A 10,805-nucleotide genomic window follows, 5' to 3' on the forward strand; every position below is an offset into this window, starting at 1 on the left:
GAAGAAGAAGAAGAAGAAGAAGAACAACAACAACAACAACAACAACAACAGCAGCAACAACAACAACAGCAGCAACAACAACAACAACTGGGGATACAGTTCAGTGTGGAGTCCCTGGGTTCCATCCTCAGCACTGCTCAAACCAAACCAAAGCCAAAACACAACACAGCACAACAACATAAAACAGAACACAACAAAGCTCCATGGTTTTGAGTACACAGCCAGTGAGAAGCAAAGACAAGATTTAAACTCAAGGGTCCAAATTGGCCCCCTGTGTTTGGTTTGCCACTCTACTCACCGGCCCACAGGGCAATTCAGAGTGAAACTGCAGGCACCTGTGGCCAGAGAGACTCAATAACAATGCAGGTGCCCCAGGGAAGCCTTCATCGACAGTGTAGGAACCAAGCTTGCCATCTCTGGTCTGTACTTTTTAATGGTAGCTCCGAATATTCCAGGAATAGAAAAGAGTCAGAGTACCGCTGAGGGAGGAGAAATCATCCTTCATCCCTCTCTGCCTTTTCATTAACTCTGAAATCAGAGTCCCAGCCTCCGAATGTCTGGGACACTGATAAAAGTATCTGGCCACACTTCCAAGGACTGGTGATTTTTATTTCACAAGCTGGACACAGTTTTTCATGACTGATTATGCACAAGGCTCCAATGTTGCTATTATATAACCATCTGCAACAAAAAATTCAGTGACATTGCCTCCAAAAGATGATGGTGCCAGAGAATGAGCAACAAATGGAATGCCGTGTTCTATAGTGAAAATAAATCCTTTTCTGGACAGAGACATCTGAGGAGGGCTAAAATCTGGTTTTGGATGCTGCCTTGGACTGGATGGTTTAATGGACATCAAGGAGATCCTTCTGGATTTTTTCCTGTATATATAAACAATGATGAGTGGTAAGTTAATTCAAGTTTTGAACCTCGAGGAAGGGCAGCTCAGAAAGAACCAAGGTTGTTTATGCCTGTTTGTCTACCAACAGATGAACAGATACTAGAATATTTGTGCTAATGCTATCATGCTTGTTTTGAAATCAGAGGAATATTAGCAAGTGTTTATTGTATGTATATTTCCTCCAGGACTTCCCTGTAGTTTTTACTGAGGGTGGTTCTGAGGATTTTGAATTAATATCAAGTGTTCTTAATTTGCAACGACTTTGTTTGGAAATAGGAAATCATGGCTATCTTTGAAGAAGTTGCATTTTTCATTCAAATGAGTGGGTTTTTTTACTTTGTGCAGGCAACAAGAAGACTTGAGTTTGATTTTCCAAGGTACAGCCTCTATCATGTTTAAAAGAACATTTTTTTCCTTTAGGCCTTGTTTTAGTTACTTTTCTTGTTGAGACCAAATACCTAACAGACAGAAGGTAAAGGAGGAAAGGTTTACTGAACTCACAGTTTGTAGAGGTTTCAGGCATAGTTGGCTGACTCCAAGGCAGGTTGGTGCGGCAGGGAAGCATCACAGAGGAGAAACTGTTCATGGTGAATGGGCAGTGAAGCATCAAGAAGAAACAGCAGCAGCAGCAGCAGCAGCAGCAGCAGCAGCAGCAGCAGCAGCAGCAGCAGCAGCAGCAGCAGCAGCAGCAAGAGTTGCAGCAGCCGCTGCCTTCTGTCTGTCTGTCCCTTTATACTCCATCCAAGTTGTAAGCCTATTAATTGATGTTATGCATACCCAGGGTGGAACCTCCATTATCCACCTCCTTAGTTCCAGCATCACACTCCTTTAATCCACTCCCAAACACTGTAGATCCACCAGCTTTTGAAACTCCTACCTATGACCACTTGAGGCTTTGGAGGTACATCTAGCCTTAAGCCACAACAGGCCTATTTCCTCATCTGTGAAATATGAGGATGCGACTAGGTGATCTCTAAACTCCTGTCCCCTGATACTATGGAAGCTTCCTCTATGTTCCTTTGTTTTTACCCCTATCCTTTCCTCCACATCCCTATTTGAGCATCTACTGTGAGCCAGGTGTGTAGTACTAGATATAATAGTGCCTTTCCTTTGAAAAATTTCTCTGACCAGTTGTAGAAAGGTAAGATCAAGGACAATTCCAGAGAAATTCTCCCTGGCCCTAGAGAGAGAAGTTTAGGAAACTGAATCAGACTAGCTGGTGTGTGTGTGTGTGCGTGTGTGTGTGTGTGTGTGTGTGTGTGTGTGTGTGTCTTGAGAGAAGGGGTGAGTATGACCCTACCTTTCATTGTGATCTAGAGCTGAGGAAGAAATAAACAGGTTAGAGTCAGAAGGATAGATGATAGATTAAGTCCTGAAAGCTCATGAGGTTTTTTTTTTTTCAAAATTTTAATGATAAACAGATAGCAATGAGATAGTTTCAAATCAAATCGGAAGTACAGATTCAACAAATAACACACTGCATATATTCTTCTTAGTGGTTAATTGCTGTACAAGATGCGGACTTGAGATCCTATTTACAAACATCATTAGAATAAATCATTCTATTCATTAAGAGAATGTAACTATATATCTATCCCAACCACTTTGAATACACAGATACAAAATGGATATTCATAGGTATACCCCTTTTCTCCTAAGTTCCGTTATTGAATATTATAGGTGTGTAAACTCAGCAAAATATTCTAAAAGAGTCCAGTAGCCCACAATAGCAATGGGTCTTCTGTTCAACTGGCAATGCCAGAAATTATTGACCTGAGTCCCCCCACAGCTCAACATAACAGCATGGCTTTACTTCCTATATTTCGTTTTCATACTTTTCTACTGGATGGTTAAGACCAAGGTTAAGCAGGACCTGTGCAACAAGAGTTGTAAGCTCATGAGTTTTGACATTCCTACTAAACTGTAGGAAAGTCCCTTGACCTCTGGGAACTTGAGTTTTCCTTCTCTGTGAAGTGGATATAGTTGTGACACCTATCTCCTAGTGGTCATTATGAAGATCATATTTTATTCTACATGAGACTGTGGAATAGACTGTCCTTGCTTTCCAGGTATGATGGGTTACTTTTATCACCCTATGATCTTTATTCTTCTCAGTTCAAGGGAATACACCAGAAAACTGGACTTTGGGTTCCATTTTTGTCCCCTGGTATGGCTGGGCAGCTCTGTAGTTAGGCATTGCCCACTTCAAGGCATAGTATACTGACCACTAAGTTCTCCTCCTCTCTGCACAATGGATATTCTAAAAATGTACAGGCTGAGTGTGCTACATTGCAATCACAGCTTTATTTTGAAAAGTAAAATAATTTGTCACCAATTAAAGGTGGGGACATTTCACATAGACTTTTGCTTCTTGGGACCACCTCTGCCACATAGTACTGATCAGCTGTCCCTGAGTGAGGATTTCTTCATGCTCCTGGTGCCCGAGGCTGTTGTCAGCTGCCATTTCTGCTGTATTTCTGTGGCTTTCTCCTCATGCTGAAGCCTTCACCTTTTCCTCTGCCCTTCCTTGCTGAACATTGTTTCGGATATTCAGTCCTCTAACTATACAGCCCTCTCTACGGTCACACCTGCTTTTAAAATCCTGCCATTCTGCTTCTAAAGATCCTATGATTGCCCTCTTGTAGGTGTGGAATCTTGGACATGATGTCGTGCTTCTAGATGACATGGATGCTTCCTGATGGTGTTTCATTGAAAGCCACCTGTTCCACTTATTCAGGTGTCTACTTTGCAAGACGAAATAAAGAGGAATGAACTAGGCACGTGCATCATTTAGGCTTTTATTCCTTCTCTCCCAAACATTTTTAACTCAACCTGTCTTTCGCTGAAAAGGGAATTTACTGAGTCACACGATTGCCAAAAAGACTAAACTCAAGGGAACTCTTGATTTAGGGACACAGAAAATGCCAATAAACTCAGTTTCTCCCCTTTTCATGAATATTCACTTCCATCTTGATGACAATATCAAATTCCACTGGGGTAAGACAGTTGACAGTGGTTCAAATCCTTTACTGTTTTGAGTTGAAGTCTTTTGGAAAAGTGAATATGTTTTCTTTCTCATAGTCTCACTGTTTCTCTCTGACTCTGAATGGGCCTGATCTACCCCTTAACCAATTTCCATGGCCAGAGGACTAAGACTCCCTGGCTCTTCAGTCCTGTGTCCTATGGCTTGTCTTCAATTCTACTCGATGTTGATGGAGTAAAAGGAGGGTTGACTTCATGCAGAAAACTCAAGGCAGAATTATGAGAAGTAAAGAGAACAGGTGATGTATACTGAAAGCACATCGTCCCCTACCCAAGTGTTTGGATTGTAAAAACTTATCAAAATACTGAAGTGCTTTAAAACTACTGTTCTCAGGCATGATGGGAATTATGATTCTTGAATCACTGGTCAGGGAAGAAATCATTCTTGATAGATATGAAATTATTGGGGGCCAGGGATATAGCTCATTGGTGTAAGCACCTGCCTGGCAAGTGCATGGTCCTGAGTTTGATCCCTGGTACTGCCAAAAAAAAGATATGAAATTATTAAGATGATCTCTCAGTTTAGTATAAGGAAGCATCACTTTGCTGGTCGATACTGGCAAAATTTCTGAGCTGGGCTGAGGACGAAGCTCAGAGGTAGAGTGCTTCTGGTACTGGCCCAGTCTGAGGAAGATTCTGGATTTGATCCCCAGAAACACTCCCTACAAAACAAAACCACCAAACAAAAACCCAAGAGATATAAGATGTATGTTGAATAGTTTATTTTTTTGTAAGTTGTTTTTGGCAAGTGTGGGTGGCTGAGGAGGTCGCATTCCTTCAAAGAGGTTTTACATATTAGCGGTGATGATGACAATGTGGTGGTTGGTGTAGCACTCAATACACGTTGAGTATTCAGTCTTTAGATATGTGGATACCTCCTGGGCCAAGCATTATTCTAAGAGATAATGAATTATCAGCAGATATTTTTGGAAGGAGATAGAACTGTAAGTATTTTAGACTTTGCAGGCCACATACTGGCTCTATCATGGAGTCTTTTGCCTCCCACTATTTAAAAATGCAAAAGTCATTCTTGAATCACTTGTCAATAAGTGAGCAGTTTGGGCTTAGTGTGCAGGCATACTTTGCTGAAGGTGTCTAGAATCCAAGACACAAATCATTCACTGAATTTTTTAAAATGGAAATCTCTGCTGCAATGAAATTTTAGTTTTAGTGTTCATTTAATTCTCAGAAAGAGCCTAGTATGGATATCACATTTGATCCTATTTTAAAGATCAGTAAAAAGGCTAAGTAACTACTCGAAGGTCATAAATCTAGTAAGAAGAAAAGGTAGGAGGTGAATCTAGGTTTGTGTTCAAAGTTTATGTTTTAACCTTTCTATTCTATTCTTTGTCACTTACTTTTTCCTTCAAATCAATTGGTTAAGCAAAGACAGTGGAGAGCTCCCCTGTGAGAGTTCCCACTTTGGTGCCTAAAGTTGAGTGCAGGAGATGGTAGTCCAGAAAGAGACTGAAAGGTTGAAGAAAATCCAGGACAACACACAGGTACAGAAGCCAGGAATGGAGAGCATTTTGAGAAAAGTAGCAAATGCTTCCAATAGGCCGTGTGAAGCAGGAGATAAAATATGACTGAACTTGGAAACACGGAGGCTTCTCGTGCTCTTAGCGAGAGCTCTTGTGAAGGAGCCATGGGATGGAAGCAAATTCAGAAGGGATGCAGGAAAGAATGGAGTGAAAGGAAGTAGAGACTGGGTTTGCAGACAGATCACATTCTTTGAACAGTGAAAACATGGATGAAAGGGAAGATGGGAAGTGGCATTTTGTGGTTTCTTGTTTGTTTTTTGTGGTACTGGAAAATGAACCCAGGAGCGCTCCATCACTTAGGAAGAGAATAGCCATTCCTAGCCCATCTCATTTTTTTTTTTTTTATTTTGAACCAGAGACTCAGGAAGTTGCCCAGTTTGGACATGAACTCATGATCTTCCTGCTTCAGCTTCCCAAGGAGCAGGCATTCCAGGTTTGTTCTATCACATGGAGCTGAAGTATTTAAAGTAGAAGATACTAAAATTTGTTTGTAGGTTTGTGAAATATGTACAAGGAGAAAGGGGATGATGAAGATGTGGAACAGGCAGAGAGCATCAGTCAGTGGGGTCCTTCCAAATGATGAAGGGAGTGAGTCTGGGGCACAAGGAGAGGACTCAATCCTCATACATAGGGGAGGTCTACTTCCTCAGTTGTAAGGAGTTAGTTAGAAAGAGCACAGATACTAGGTAGAGTCTTGGATACTTTTCTCCTTGCTGAGACAAAATTATCTGACCCTCAAAGTTAAAGGAAGAAAGGTTTATCTAGCTCACAGTTTGTAGAGGTACAGTTCATGGTTGGCTGGTGCCAAAGCATGGTGGCATGGCAGAGGAGATCTAGTTTGTGTCAAGCAGAAGCCCAAACAAGCAAGCAAGGACCAGCACAACAACGGCAGCTCTTTTTCTGACCTTTACATTTTATCCACACTTAGCATAGTCCTTAATCCTAGCACTGCTGCTAGTCAATCCCAGCATCACATCCTTGACCCAGCATCATACACTTTGATCCAGCTGCTTCCTAAAAGCCCCGCCATCTAGAAATGAAGCCGGGGGGCTGGGCTCAGACACACACCATAACAGGTAGCAGGGATTGTGCCTTGTTAGCTAAAGGATGACAGAACCACAAGGAGAGACTTCAACTTTTTTTCTTGAGAACTGCATCTTTCCCTGGAATCTGGTGATATTTCTCTGGTCCAGCCTACAAAGGGTGAGGAAGAAAAAGAGCCTGACTGAGCTGAACCCATGCAAATCGTCAAGTACTTTTATTTTCTGCTTTCATCTATTGCTGAAAATAATTCTTCTCATGAGCTTGGCAGACAAAAAGAAGCCTGTTCTTGGAAAAGAAAGAAACATGCTGTTCAGAACGTAGTTCTCTTGTGTCCTAAGATTGAATAGGCTGCCAGCACTTGGGATGTTTACGTTGTGAGTCGGAAACTGTGAACAAGGTGGCTAGTGTTCAAGGTCTTGGCAAAAGAATCCTTACTGCAGGAGGCTCCTTGAGTGAGATTTGAAAAAAAATCTGTAAAAGAATTCATCTAAAGTAAGCCTGAAACCCAAGCCAAGTATATACAGGTTGTACCAGACCACCCACAGCTTAATATGTCTGTCTCTGACACACGATCACCCAGATGATAGATGAAAAATGGATATATTTAAAAGTGACTTACTCATGTTTAGGTTGGTCCTAGCTCCTTAGAGATTCCAACGTGGAAGGTTAATCCTCATATTTTTCATATCTTCAGTCCTAAGCTCTAATTCTGTTGAATGAGATTAATAGGAAAAAAAATAAAGTTAGTTTTGTGTTTCCAATCTGCATTATTTTTGCTTTTAGGTTAACAAATGTAGAACATAGAGAACAAAGCTCCTATGAATTAAAGGACCAGGGATTTTAGTCACATCAATCAGAGATTTATAGAGGTTGGGAGGATATCGGAGATCTTTGATCGGACCACTTCTTGGTGTAGGCATCCTGGGTCTGTCTGTCTGTCTGTCTGTCTGTCTGTCTGTCTGTCTGTCTGTCTATCTCTCTCTCTCTCTCTCTCTCTCTCTCTCTCTCTCTCTCTCGTATTTGGATCAGGATCCCACTGCTCAGCTCAGACTTGTAGTGATCCTCTTGTTTTTAGCCTCCCCAGCATTGGAATTACAGGCATGCGCCACCACATCTCATCTCTGTGACTTGCTCAGCATGCCCAAGGGTGGGGCTGATGTGGCATGTGGTGCCAAGGGATCTAATCCCTGCCCCTGAGTTTGCCTAAGCAGGTGCTTAGTCTGTTTAGTCTGCTGCACTATCTCGCCAACCCTTTTGGCCTCTCATTGTGCTCTTAAATAGCTGCAGTGGTAAGGGAATGCGTCTTCCTGCAGAGTGACTTCATTTCCTTGTAAGTCACTAATTCTGTGCTACTGGGTTATGCAGAATAATGAAATCCTTCTCTGATATCAGGGACAGTTCTCTTGCCCTTTATACAGTACCACCTGGCTCTTGAGAGAATAAAGGTTGTGCATCATTCAGGTCTGGGTGTGAGTTACATCCTAATCCCCACCGGCAGTGTAAATTTTGGCATGTCATCTCTTCTCTCAGTGTATCCATTTTACATCTGTTAAATGAGAAAATTCTTGTGCCCACCTCGCAGGACTGATACATGTGAGCAGCAAGGGTCAGTGGCCTGATGTACCCCAGATATGTTTGGCTTGGGTTTCAGGCTTGCTGTTGCTTTAGATGAATTCCTTTATAGACTTTTTTTTTTTTCAAACCTCACTCAAGGAGCCTCCTGCAGTAAGGATTCTTTTGCCAAGACCTTGAACGCTGGCCACCTTGCTCACGGTTCCCGGCTCACACCGTAAACATCCCAAGTGTTGCCAGCCTATTCAATCTTAGGACACAAGAGAATCATGCTCTGAACAGCACGCTTCTTCTTTTTCAAGAACAAGCTTCTTTTAGTCTGCCAACCTCATGAGAAATGTTATTTTCAGCAAAGGATAAAAGCTAATGTTAGGACATTAGAACATAAAGGTCAGAATGAAGTGCTGTGAATTTTGAGGCACCACATCCCATAATAAACTCCCTATTTCCATTTTCTGTAACCTTGAGCAGACTATCTCTTGGCATATCTGATTCCTTGTGCACAAAACCCCATCTCATGGGGCTGCTGGGAAGTTATATGTAAACTGCTTGAGATGTGTCTTCCCTATAGTAAATACTCAAGAGGAGATATTTAATATTTTAATTATTAATCAATTAATTAAATAGTTTATAGTGATTAATGTGGTGTTATTCTTTAGAGAATGTTAGTACCCAGCTCATGTCTTCAATCAGACTTTCAGCAGGTATGATCACCTTATTTATTTATTTATTTATTTATTTATTTATTTGGTACAAGGTCTTGCTATGCAGCTCAGACTTGTAGTGTTCTTCCTGTCTCAGCCTCCCCAGTGCTGGGATTACAGGTGTGCACCACCATGCTTGGTTTCAGTGGTCAGCACAGCACGCCCAGGATTCCAGGGCCGGTGCGGCATGAGGTATCAGGGATTGAATTGTGCCCTTGCTCTTGCCAGGCAGGTGCTTAGACTGCTGAGCTGTCTCCCCAGCCCTTATGATCACCTCTTGTTATGACTTAACAATTGTACCTAGCAAATTAGTTAGTAGTCACTTTATCATGCCTTGCAGATTTTCCCTAATTAAAGAAATTATTTTAATTTTTCTGTTTCACAGAAACTGTTTCTGCAGTTTGGTTGGACTTCTCCTTCTCTTTAGTAAAGACTTGTAGGCATACTGGAAATGGAAAACCAAAAGGAAGTTATTTATTTGGTATCATTAATGGGAATGGAACATATTACTTATTTCTTCAATTTCTGTAAAAAGCAGAAGTATGGTCCAAGAATGTGGGCCCTGATTATCATCTTGAAAACTAACAGCCTCCAGGATCATCTTCACTTTTAACATCCTGTATCCATTCCTTTTCCATCATCTGTCTACATAAAGTCTGGATTTACTAGATTTGAGTTATGTGCTTAAGGTAATCCTACCTGTTTTCTCAGGAGACTTTTCAAAACCTTAGCTCTCTTTTGTCTTTGCCATAAAACAAAGTTTCAGAGTTATATCTCATGAATGTTCAGGGAGGCTACAATAGAGAAGTGTTATTGAACAATAAAACCAAAGTACAGTTTACTGATTCCTGGCATGTGCTTGCATTTTATGAGCACTAGACTTCATACCCCCAAATCAATTCATCTGGAAAGATCTTCATGTTTCTCTGCAGGGAGACAACCTCTGCTTTTGAAATGCTAACTTTCTGAGCTCACTCCGGTCCTTCCCAGAGGTCAGAGATATCAGAAAATAGAGGCTTCCTCTGAGTCTTCTGCTTTTCATGTGCTTGATGATTCTTGATGAGACTTAAAACGCTGCTTAGGTACCAACTAGATAGCACTGTTTTCATATCTAATGTACTAGATCCTAAGTGAAGACAGGAATTTGTGAAATTTCACTATAGTGCAACCAGAAGAGAACTTTGGTGGGCCACATTGTTACTTTTCCTGATTTGACAATTACAGGACAGATAGATATGGGCTGGACTGTATTGCTAAGATCTTTCCTGTTTTGGATCAGAAGGGCCATCCATTCTCCATTCATCCACAGACTTTTGCAACCAGGTCAACAAATGAGTTGGTCTGGCACAGTATATGCCCTCATAAAAAGTTCACCTGAAGCTGGACATCTGAGGAGGGGCTTGAATTTTGTTTTCCCAATTAGACTTAGACAGACCAATTCATTGACAATTCTGCTTTGATGTTTCACAGGTGTGTCAAACTCAACACCTACAAAAAAGACTCATACAATTCCTTTCCTAATATTTTCATTTTTCTCCTAGAGGCTATATCAGAAAAATGGCAGCACTGTTCTCCCATTGCTTAAATCAGAATGCAAAACTCTTATCTTGACCTTTATCTTTTCTTAATTCCAAATCCTATTAATTCTACCATGTAAATATTTGTCACAATTATTCAGATCTCTATTTCCACTACCTCTGTCTTAATACTAGTGGTTAACCTCTCATTCCTGAATTGTTACAATAGTTTTTAATGTAAGCAGCCCCTAGGATGGCCTACGTTGATCCCTGCCTCCTAGCACACATGCAGTTATATGCTATCTTTCCACTTGGGGATGGCATGGGTTTGGGTTTAGTGACTTATTTTTTTTTAATTATTTATTTATTTTTATTTATTACATTTATTTACTGTGTGTGTGTGTGGCCAGCTCAGCCCACCAGGGGGCGGGGCTGGCTGGCATGTGGCGCTGGGGGATCGAACCGCGGTCCCTGTGCTTTGCCA

The sequence above is a fragment of the Octodon degus genome, unplaced genomic scaffold (assembly GCF_000260255.1).
Source record: "Octodon degus isolate 3935 unplaced genomic scaffold, OctDeg1.0 scaffold00083, whole genome shotgun sequence".
NCBI lineage: Eukaryota > Metazoa > Chordata > Mammalia > Rodentia > Octodontidae > Octodon > Octodon degus.